Source organism: Chrysemys picta, unplaced genomic scaffold, assembly GCF_011386835.1.
Source record: "Chrysemys picta bellii isolate R12L10 unplaced genomic scaffold, ASM1138683v2 scaf2200, whole genome shotgun sequence".
Taxonomy (NCBI): Eukaryota; Metazoa; Chordata; order Testudines; family Emydidae; genus Chrysemys; species Chrysemys picta.
The window spans coordinates 1-9,384 of NW_027054904.1; the positions used below are offsets into that span (position 1 = coordinate 1).

The 9,384-nt window shown below is 53.8% G+C and overlaps 1 long non-coding RNA gene across 1 annotated transcript; it reads right to left on the reverse strand.

The window, feature by feature from the left end:
• Positions 1–210: 210 nt before the first annotated feature.
• Positions 211–6,350, reverse strand: LOC135980204 (uncharacterized). Its single transcript, XR_010597388.1, has 3 exons — positions 6,055–6,350; positions 1,077–1,164; positions 211–647 (listed from the first exon to the last, which is right to left on the reverse strand). It is a non-coding gene; the product is annotated as an uncharacterized LOC135980204 (long non-coding RNA).
• Between the last annotated feature and the right edge of the window lie 3,034 nt (positions 6,351–9,384).

Genomic DNA, 9,384 nt, shown 5'->3' on the forward strand with positions numbered 1-9,384 from the left:
AAGGGGGAATCCTGTGCAGGGAGTAAAATCAGATTAGATCAGGGTGTGCGGAGGACTGAGAGATTGTCTATCAGAAAGGACATTCTGTGAGCGGAACCTGTCCCTGTACTGTGCTGGGGAACGTGGAATCTAAGAGGACGGGAACGTGGTCACTGAGACCCCCTCGGGGGAGGCAGACATGTGGCGAGGTGTGGAGAATTGTGACGCACACCCAGCTCTAGTGTTAAACCCTTGCCTATTTCTAAACCCGTGGAACCCAGAGCCCTCCACATGGCTGCAGCTGTTCCCTAGTAGGAGGGAGAAGAGGGATTCTGTGAGCGACCGAGAAACAACACAGACAGGACAATACACGGATTCTCCACCTTGCAAACTAGGGGGGTCGGGATGATTTAGTATGTGTCTTAGGTTTTGACACCCTGGTCTCATTGGAGAGTAATGAGGGAAGAACCTGAGCAGAGTCAGACACACAGACCCCCCCACACACCAACTTCCAATAACCAAAGGGCCAGAATTCCCTTACCCAGCGAGGTCACCATCTCGTAGTTCTCCCACATGACGTCCCTGTAGAGGGCTCTCTGAGTGGGGTCCAGCAGAGCCCCCTGCCCCTGGGTGAAATACACAGCCACCTCCTCGAAGGTCACCAGCATCTGAAACAACAAGAATCCCCCACTCAAAACCTGCTGCCCCACCCACAATGCCACTAGTCATGGGAGGGAGAGACAGAGAAGGAGAATCCTCCCCGTACGCTGCTCAGAGCATCCAGGAGGCTTCAGGGAGTGGGTAAAAGGTGAGAGCTCCTTGTCCCCCCCCCAGTACATGGAGGTGGGCAGGGTCTTTTCATTTACCACATGCCTGCCAGCCACAGGCTGATATGGGAAGCAGAGCTCTGACCTGGGGACAGGGAGAGGAATACCAACTGCATCCCTTCGTATTTCACAGCAGCCTCTGGCCAGTGGGGTCAGGCTCCAGCTCTGGGAGTCTGGTCAGTTTTCCCAGCCCTGCCCAGCGGGGTGTTTCCTGGTTTAGAAATACAATACCCCTCCCCCACCACCAAAAGCTCCCTAAAAATCGCCTACCTGAGCTGGCTCCATCACAGACATATCCCTTCCCTGTCCCCTGGAAGATGGGACAAACTGGAGCGAAACGTGGGCGTGATTCCTCAGCCTGTTGGGGCGAGAGGGGCGATGGGGGAGGTTACAGAAGGGGCTTGAGTCCATGTCACCCCCTGATTTCCCCCAGGCTCTCTCTCTGCAGACAGATGCTAAGATTCTAGGACTCTACCATGCTGGGAAAAAACCCAGTTAGTTCATTACCACCCCGGCTGAAGGGATATTAAAGAAGGGATTAACAGTGATTCCCCCAAGTGACAGTGACCCCCTCATAATTTGTCCCCCACACTTTAATATCCAACAGTTTCACCAAGTACCAAAATCTTTTGGGTCTTCTGTTAAAACTTGTAAGCTACTGTCTGTAGAAACCATTGATTATATCTATCCTGTGAAAGATACTTTACTACTATGTAAAACTTACAAACAAGTTAACTGACTTTGTTCTTGAAGTAATTGATACAAGGTAAACAAACACTATAAGCCGTTAAGTGACTTTCACTTCATTCAATGGCTCCTAGGACAGACCCCCACCCTCTGTGATTAAAGGGCCGGGAGTCTCAAATGAATTAGCACACACCCTAAAAGTGGTGGAGACAGTAAATTAAAATATGGTTAAGATATGGAATGTATGCTGATGAATGCTTGATATACATGAATGGTTAGGGAGGTGCCAGCCTAGAAAAGGAGTATCCATCGGCCGAAGAATGTGTCGAGTAGGACCACCAGACAACCCCCGGAGGGTAAACTGGGATCCACCCCATCACCTGGAAGGATGAGAAACACAAACTTTGGACAGTGTGGAGCCACCAGGAATGTGCCACTTTGGACAGGAATGTGCCATCTGCTGATTGAGTCAGCAACAGCAGGATGAAACAGCTCCCATAGACTAACATAGGAATTAATTCCTATAAGAATGGACTCTAAAGACTGATGACTTTGAGTCTCTGGTTCTGCTGCCAGCCTCCAGGGGCATCAGGTGCACCTGACACAGACTTGGCTCCATCCTCATGACCAAGATACCTGGCCAGTAACTTGGCATGAGCAACTTCTAGGCTGGTAACTATAACACCTATACAGAACTTGAATGAATGGTTGTGTGAATAGTATCAGGGGGTAGCCGTGTTAGTCTGTATCTACAAAAACAACAAAGAGTCTGGTGGCACCTTAAAGACTAACAGATTTATTTGGGCATAAGCTTTCGTGAGTAAAAACCTCACTTCTTCGGATGCATAGAGTGAAAGCTACAGATGCAGGCATTATATACAGACACATGGAGAGCAGGGAGTTACTTCACAAGTGGCGAACCGGTGTTGAATTGGCCTTGTCAACACCGGTTCGCCACTTGTGAAGTAACTCCCTGCTCTCCATGTGTCTGTATATAATGCCTGCATCTGTAGCTTTCACTCTATGCATCCGAAGAAGTGAGGTTTTTACTCACGAAAGCTTATGCCCAAATAAATCTGTTAGTCTTTAAGGTGCCACCAGACTCTTTGTTGTTTTTGGTTGTGTGAATGAATCTCTCTCTCTCTATATATATATATATATGTGTGTGTGTGTGTATAAGAAATAAGTAGTCAAACAACGTTGTTTACTTTTATCTTTTGCTTTATCAGTATATTTACAATAAATGTGGCATCTTTGCCTTATCCCTCTTAATAAGATCCTGCTGGTTTTTATTCTATTGGTATAACACGGCCAGGCCCCCACATGCCCCATTAGAACTAAACCCACGAAGGACCTCCTAAACCTCCCAGGAACAGCATCTCTGAGCCAAACGCTGGAAAAAGAGCAGAATCAAAGGAGTCACTTTAGGGCACTGCCCCACAGTGTATTGTAACCCCTCTAGCTCTCCCCCGTCTCCCTCAGTCCTGCGGTGCTCAGCAGAGTGAGCAACTGGCTTTTCCTCTCTCAGCTCCTCCCCTTGTTCCCAGGAGAGCTGACTGCCCCGGGGGTGCAGGGAATGGATCTGGGCAGGGCTGGGAGCTGGGAACCTCCCTCCCCATTTCTTGCTCCTGCTGCCCTTCAAGTCTCTCTGCTCTCCCCTTTTATCTTCTTCCCTCACCCCGGGAGAATGGGCGACTGCCCCATTGTCGTGGGCCTTTGCTCTCCTTAGGCAGCTCAGCCACTGACACTGGTAACGGGGATTGAACCCGGCTCTGTCACTGAGGGCAGCAGCTCTGGGACTCACAGACACAGGGAGCCCCTCCCCTTGTAGGCCAAACTCACCAGCTGGTCCCTGAAAGGGGCCCTTTGTACAGAGTCATTTCCCTGCCCGGATCCAGCCATTTCCCCAGGTCTCTCCATCACTTGGAGGCTCAGGCTCAGGGGCTGGTATTGTCAGAGTGGTTCCAGCCACTGGAGAAAGTGCCCCTGGGCTGGTCTCAAAGGGGTGTGATGACGTGGGAATGTTCTGAATGTTTTCTGTGAATACTGAATGTGTGCCACAGTTTCCCCATGTGTTACTCAAGTATTGAACTGGTGGGATACAGGTGTGTGATCATTGCAGAGATCTCTAGAGGGTGGGTGTGACTGCAGAGTGGCTGCCTGGGCACAGAGAATGGCCAAAATTCTGTATCCTGGCAAGCTATGGCCAAAAACGGTCCTCTGCAAGGAGGCAGCCAGCCGAAGTTGTGGGAGAACAAAGAGAGAGGAGGAGGCCAGGTGACCTGTTTTCCTGGGAAAGAGAGAAAGCATGGAGGAGGGGCAGCAGGGCGTCACTTCATTCAATGTGGGGGGCTGGACGTGGGTCAGTCTCCTGGTTTGGGACTCATCGGCGAAAGCCCAGGGCTCAGGGGTCTGGATTCCCCACCCAGATGGACTTTGCTGATTGCTTCTGATTTCTGTGCTAACAAGCTCTGTTCTGTGCTGTGTTCCCAGCGAGGAAATAAACCCGTCTGTTTTCCAAGCTGACTGAGAGTCACCGCTGACTGCGGAGGTGGGGTGCACAGCCCCTGTGAGGAGCGGGTCAGGCTTTTCCTTAGGCTGCCCCCGGGGTTCTGGCTGGGGCCATATGCCCTCCGTGGGATCCAGGGATGGGGAGGCTGGGGCCACATGCTTAGCAGGTGGGGGGGTTATTGGGGGTTCTCAGGGGCTGGAGTCCTGCCCCTACACTGGGTGTAGGGGGCTTGCCTCCCTCAACCCTAGGTTCACCCCCCGCCGGCTGTACCATATTCTTATCCCTGGCTCCGAGTCCCAGGCAGGAGGGCTGAAACAATCCGTACCATGGGGGGCGCTGAGAGCCATTGAACCAAACTGTAAATACTGGATAGGATGGAAACCCCTTCAAGCCAGGGCGGCACTTTCCAAGGGGTGGCACTCCAGCCTCCCCCCTTTTTTTTTTCGCTTGGGGCGCAAAAACAGGAGCTGATCCTGAACCAAGCTGTTCCCTGTCAGCTGAGGCTTTCAGGCTGAGCTGGAGCTGACACTGCAGTTCTGGCTGCAGTCTCTAGATGGCGCTCATGGCAGCCGGAGTCGCACAGGCTGGACGGCAGTTCAGGCTGCCCGGCCGCTGGAGAGCCGGAGCGTCATCCCCGGAGCTGAGCCCGGCTGCGGCGGCGAGAGGGGCTCAGCTCCGGGGGATGATGCTCCGAGCCGCCCGGGCAGCCTGAACTGCAGCCCAGCCTGGGGGTGAGGAGCCGGGGAGGGGGGAGGGAAGTGGGGCCCGGGAGGCAGGGAGGGGGGAGGGGTCCTGGTGCCGCTGCTGCTCTGAGTCTCCCCAGGGCAGCGCGGCGTTTCCCCGCCCGAGGGGGCTGTGCAGGCGCCGCCGGGCTGGGCAGGGGGCGGATCCCGGCTCGCGCGCTGACAGGGCGAGTGGCTGGGCAGCCCGAGCTGCCAGGGAGCTGCCACCGCCCCCTTCTGCCCCCAGACCCAGCCCGCCGCGCACCTCCCCCGCCTCAGCCCCGCGCTGCCTGCCCTGGGCGGGGAGAGGCAGAGCCCGGCTCCGAGCACCTGGGGGGGTCAGTGTCTGTCCTCTCGGCTCTGCCTGCAGGGGGCTGGGGAAGCAGCTGTCAGTGCCTGCCCCTCTCAGCCCTTGCACACCCCATCCCGCTCACAGCCCCTCCTCTTGTACCTCCCCCCATCGCTCCTTCACCACACCCCTTCCCCTTGTACTCTCCCTTCACCCGCACCTCTCCCCTTGTACCCTCTCCCAGCCCACTCCTCCCGCACCTCCACCCTCCCCTGCACCTCTTCTCCGGCAACCCTCCTGATACCCCCTCTCCTCCTCCGCGAGTACATCACACCCGCTCCTCTGCCAGTGTAGAGCCCCTAAGCACCCCCACACCTGCTCCTCTGCCTGAACCCTCTTTACTAGCTCCCCATCCCTTTCTGGGTACAAGGTTTGAGGGTTAGTCCCTATGCCGTCCATGTGCATTTGGAGCACTAAAGATGGGGTTGCGGGGGACGGGGGAGGGGGTGAGATTTATACTAAAGTGAAATAAAAATAGGAGAAATGGTTTGATCCCCACTGCAAGTGTAAACAGGGATTGGTGTGGTGAAGGAGGAGGTCACGTTTCAGGGGGGGAGCCCAGGGCTGGGGCGGCAGGGGGTGTGGGAGGGAACTGGTGAGAGGGGGAGCCCAAGGCTGGAGTGGGGGACAGTCAAAAAATGTTTTGCTTGGGGCTGCAAAAAACCTAGAGCCGGGCCTGCCCTGAGCACCTCTCCTCCCCCGACTCCCAGCTGCCCCACCACCACCCTGCATTCAGTTTGGCCCCTGCCACATTCTGCCCCCCTCAGATCTCCCTGAGCTGAAGCCTCCGTCCAGACCAGCGAGGCCTGGGGCAGGGAAACAAAGCAGCAGATAGGGGGTGGGTGGTAACGTGATCCTGCCCGCACACACCGGGAGCTGGCGGCAGCTTTCCCGGGCCCAGGGCGGGAATCGCAGCCAGCTCCGCTGGGAGCAGCCTGGGGCCAAACCTCCCCCTGCAGCCGGGCGGGTCTCTCTTACCTTCCCTCCGAGCGGGGCCCCCCAGGGGCAGGGGCCGGGCCGGGAAGGGGCCTGGCGGGGCTGGGGGCTCTGCCCTGGGAGAGGCTCCTGGGGAGCAGCGGGAAGGGCCCTGCTGGAGATTCCCCTCTCCCGGCTGCAGCCAGGGCTCCGGGCTCCCAGCACCAGCCGCCGGGGCTCGGGGATCTCGCCGGGAGCCTGGAGCCAGAGTCACCGCAGCGGCTGCGAGTCACTTCCTGCTGCCGGGCCTGAGCCCAGCGATCGCTCCCCCCAGAGCCGCCTCCCAGCTGCTCCTGGGTCCTAGCGATCAACCGACTGCCTTGACTTCTTCTCTCTGTGTTCAGCTTCTGTTACAGTCACAAGCTCTAAGGTCAGAAGGGCCCATCATGAGCATCTAGACCAGGGATTCTCACAACCAAATTTTTTGGCGGCCTCAGAGTAAGGCCGGCAGCTGTCACTGGTGGGCGCTCCAACACATTTTCCCAAAATACTTAATGAACTTTAGGAGAAACCAGTAAACATGCACAGAGGTAGACGGGGAAACTTTCCTGACTTAAACACCACCCGGGTGGAATCGAATAGTAGAAGGATCTGAGTCCTCACTCCCTTCACCCAGAGCCTGCCTCACCTTGAGGGCTCCCCTTCCACTCTCCTGTGTGGCAAAGTCCTTATAACCCCGACAAGGCTGGGCCCAGGCTTCCTGAGGGGCTCGCCCCCCAACCTGGTTGTGACCACTCAGGACACGGGCTAGAGCATCCCCACTCTGGGTACTTTCTTTGCTATGGACGCTTCCCTGACCTCTTCCCTGGCCATTGTCTATAGTTCAGAACAAATGCAATTTACAAAACAGCAAGTAATAAAAAATCAGGACACAATCAGAAAGGCGAAAGGAAAACTCTTAGCCCCACTCTGCAGGGCCGGATTAACTTTTTGTGGGCCCAATGCCTAACCTATTTGTGGGCCCCCACGGGGCAAGGTGCAGGAGGCGGGATGGTCAGTCTCCAGAGGGAAGGGCAGGCGGGCAGGGCACAATGAGGCACAGCACAACAAGAGCAGCGCTGTTCTGCGCAGCCCAGCAGAGGACACTGTTTACAAACCAACCCAGCTTCTCCCTCTGCCCCCGCTTCCCTTCTCCCCTTCTCTTCCCCATCCCATGCCCCTTGCCCACCACTCCATCTCCCCGTTCCTTCCCCCTACCCCTTTCCCCCCTGACCATGCTTCCCCTTTTGGCAAGAAGAGCCATTCTCCTCCCCAGCTGCTCCTCACTCTTCCTCTGCCTCTTGCACGTCTCCCCTGCTCTCCCCAGGTGTGTCCATCTCTCACTGCATGGCTGAGAGCCCCGCTGCTGGAGCAGGCTGACAGCTGGCAGGGATGCTACAGAAACAGTGGCACGAACTCTGTTCTGAATATCAGCAACTCCTCAGTGTCCAACTCTGCAATCGGCTCTCCGGGTGGAGGGGAGTCAGTTGAGCGCCTGTGCACAGATCTCTCTCCAGAGCCAGTCCAGCCCCAGTCTGCCAGATCCCAAAACTCCAGTTTTGTCAAAATCAAAATGTTTTGCAGCAGTATATAGATTTTAGTGACATTTTTAATCATTTCAGTTCCTGTTGCCAACATGGTACCGCGTCATATTTCATAAAAAGTGACCAGCAAACCAAAATAAACCTCCGGGATCAAAATGAAACAATAGGAGGGGTCTGAACTGAAGCTTCTTTGTTCCCTTTTGAAATGTTTTTTTTTTAATTTCAAAATTGCCAATATTCAACCAGCTCCAGTTCGGTAGTGTTCCTATTCTAAAGTTATGGGGAGCGAGAGACACACTCGTGGGAAACTGAGGCACTGACAGAGGAGCAGGGAATTCACAGTGGAGGCAGGAACTGACTGCCCCTCACCAGAGCCCCAGTCATGTGTTTTACCCACAAGCCATACAATAGCATTTAACATCCCTGTGGTGGGAAGAACATCTCAACAGCCCAACACTGTGGCATTTAATTTCAAAAGGGGGAACTATGCAAAAATGAAGGGGTTAGTTAAACAGAAGTTAAAAAGTACAGTGACTAAAGTGAAATCCCTGCAAGCTGCATGGGCGCTTTTTAAAGACACCATAATAGAGGCCCAACTTCAATGTATACCCCAAATTAAGGAACACAGTAAAAGAACTAAAAAAGAGCCACTGTGGCTTGACAACCATGTAAAAGAAGCAGTGAGAGATAAAAAGACTTCCTTTAAAAAGTGGAAGTCAAATCCAAGTGAGGCAAATAGAAAGGAGCATAAACGCTGCCAAATTAAGTGCAAGAATGTAATAAGAAAAGCCAAAGAGGAGTTTGAAGAATGGCTAGCCAAAAACTCCAAAGGTAATAACAAAATGTTTTTTAAGTACATCAGAAGCAGGAAGCCTGCTAAACAACCAGTGGGGCCCCTTGATGATCGAGATACAAAAGGAGCGCTTAAAGACAACAAAGTCATTGTGGAGAAACTAAACGGATTCTTTGCTTCAGTCTTCACGGCTGAGGAGGTTAGAGGGAGTCCCAAACCTGATCCGGCTTTTGTAGGTGACAAATCTGAGCAATTGTTACAGATTGAAGTGTCACTAGAGGAGGTTTTGGAATTAATTGATAAACTTAACATTAACAAGTCACCGGGACCAGATGGAAGTTGCGGAACTATTAACTAAGGTTTGTAACCTGTCCTTTAAATCGGCTTCTGTACCCAATGACTGGAAGTTAGCTAATGTAACGCCAATATTTAAAAAGGGCTCTAGCGGTGATCCCGGCAATTACAGACCGGTAAGTCTAATGTCGGTACTGAGCAAATTAGCCAAACAATAGTTAAGAATAAAATTGTCAGACAAATAGAAAAGCTCTGTGGTAGGAATTATTTGGGGGCAGGTCTCTGGGCTGGTCTAGAGGAGGGCAGATGAGATTATATCTCTGTGATCCCTTCTGGCCTTGGAATCTAGGCATTAGTCTGATTTCTCCGCTTCCTGGGAGGTTGAACACATGGAGTGGGTCTGATCTCCCTGGGGGAAGCAGGAATTACACTGATGCCCAGCGTGGAGGCAGAGCTGGGGCTGTGGACTAAAAGCGATCACGTGGATTCACATCGCAGCTCGCTCTGCCTTCCCCGGCACCTGTGGAATGCAAGAGGCGCTGAAATCCAGCGCCTTTCAACACTAAGGGGAGTGGGGGGGACCCCAGCCTCTCCACATACAGATGCTGATCAGAGCGATCACATATGTCAATCAAGTTTCACATCTATAGCAGAGGGGTGATCGCAGTGGTGCAGGGGGACACTGGAAAGGTATTTCTCTGGATGTGAAATCAACTGTGCACT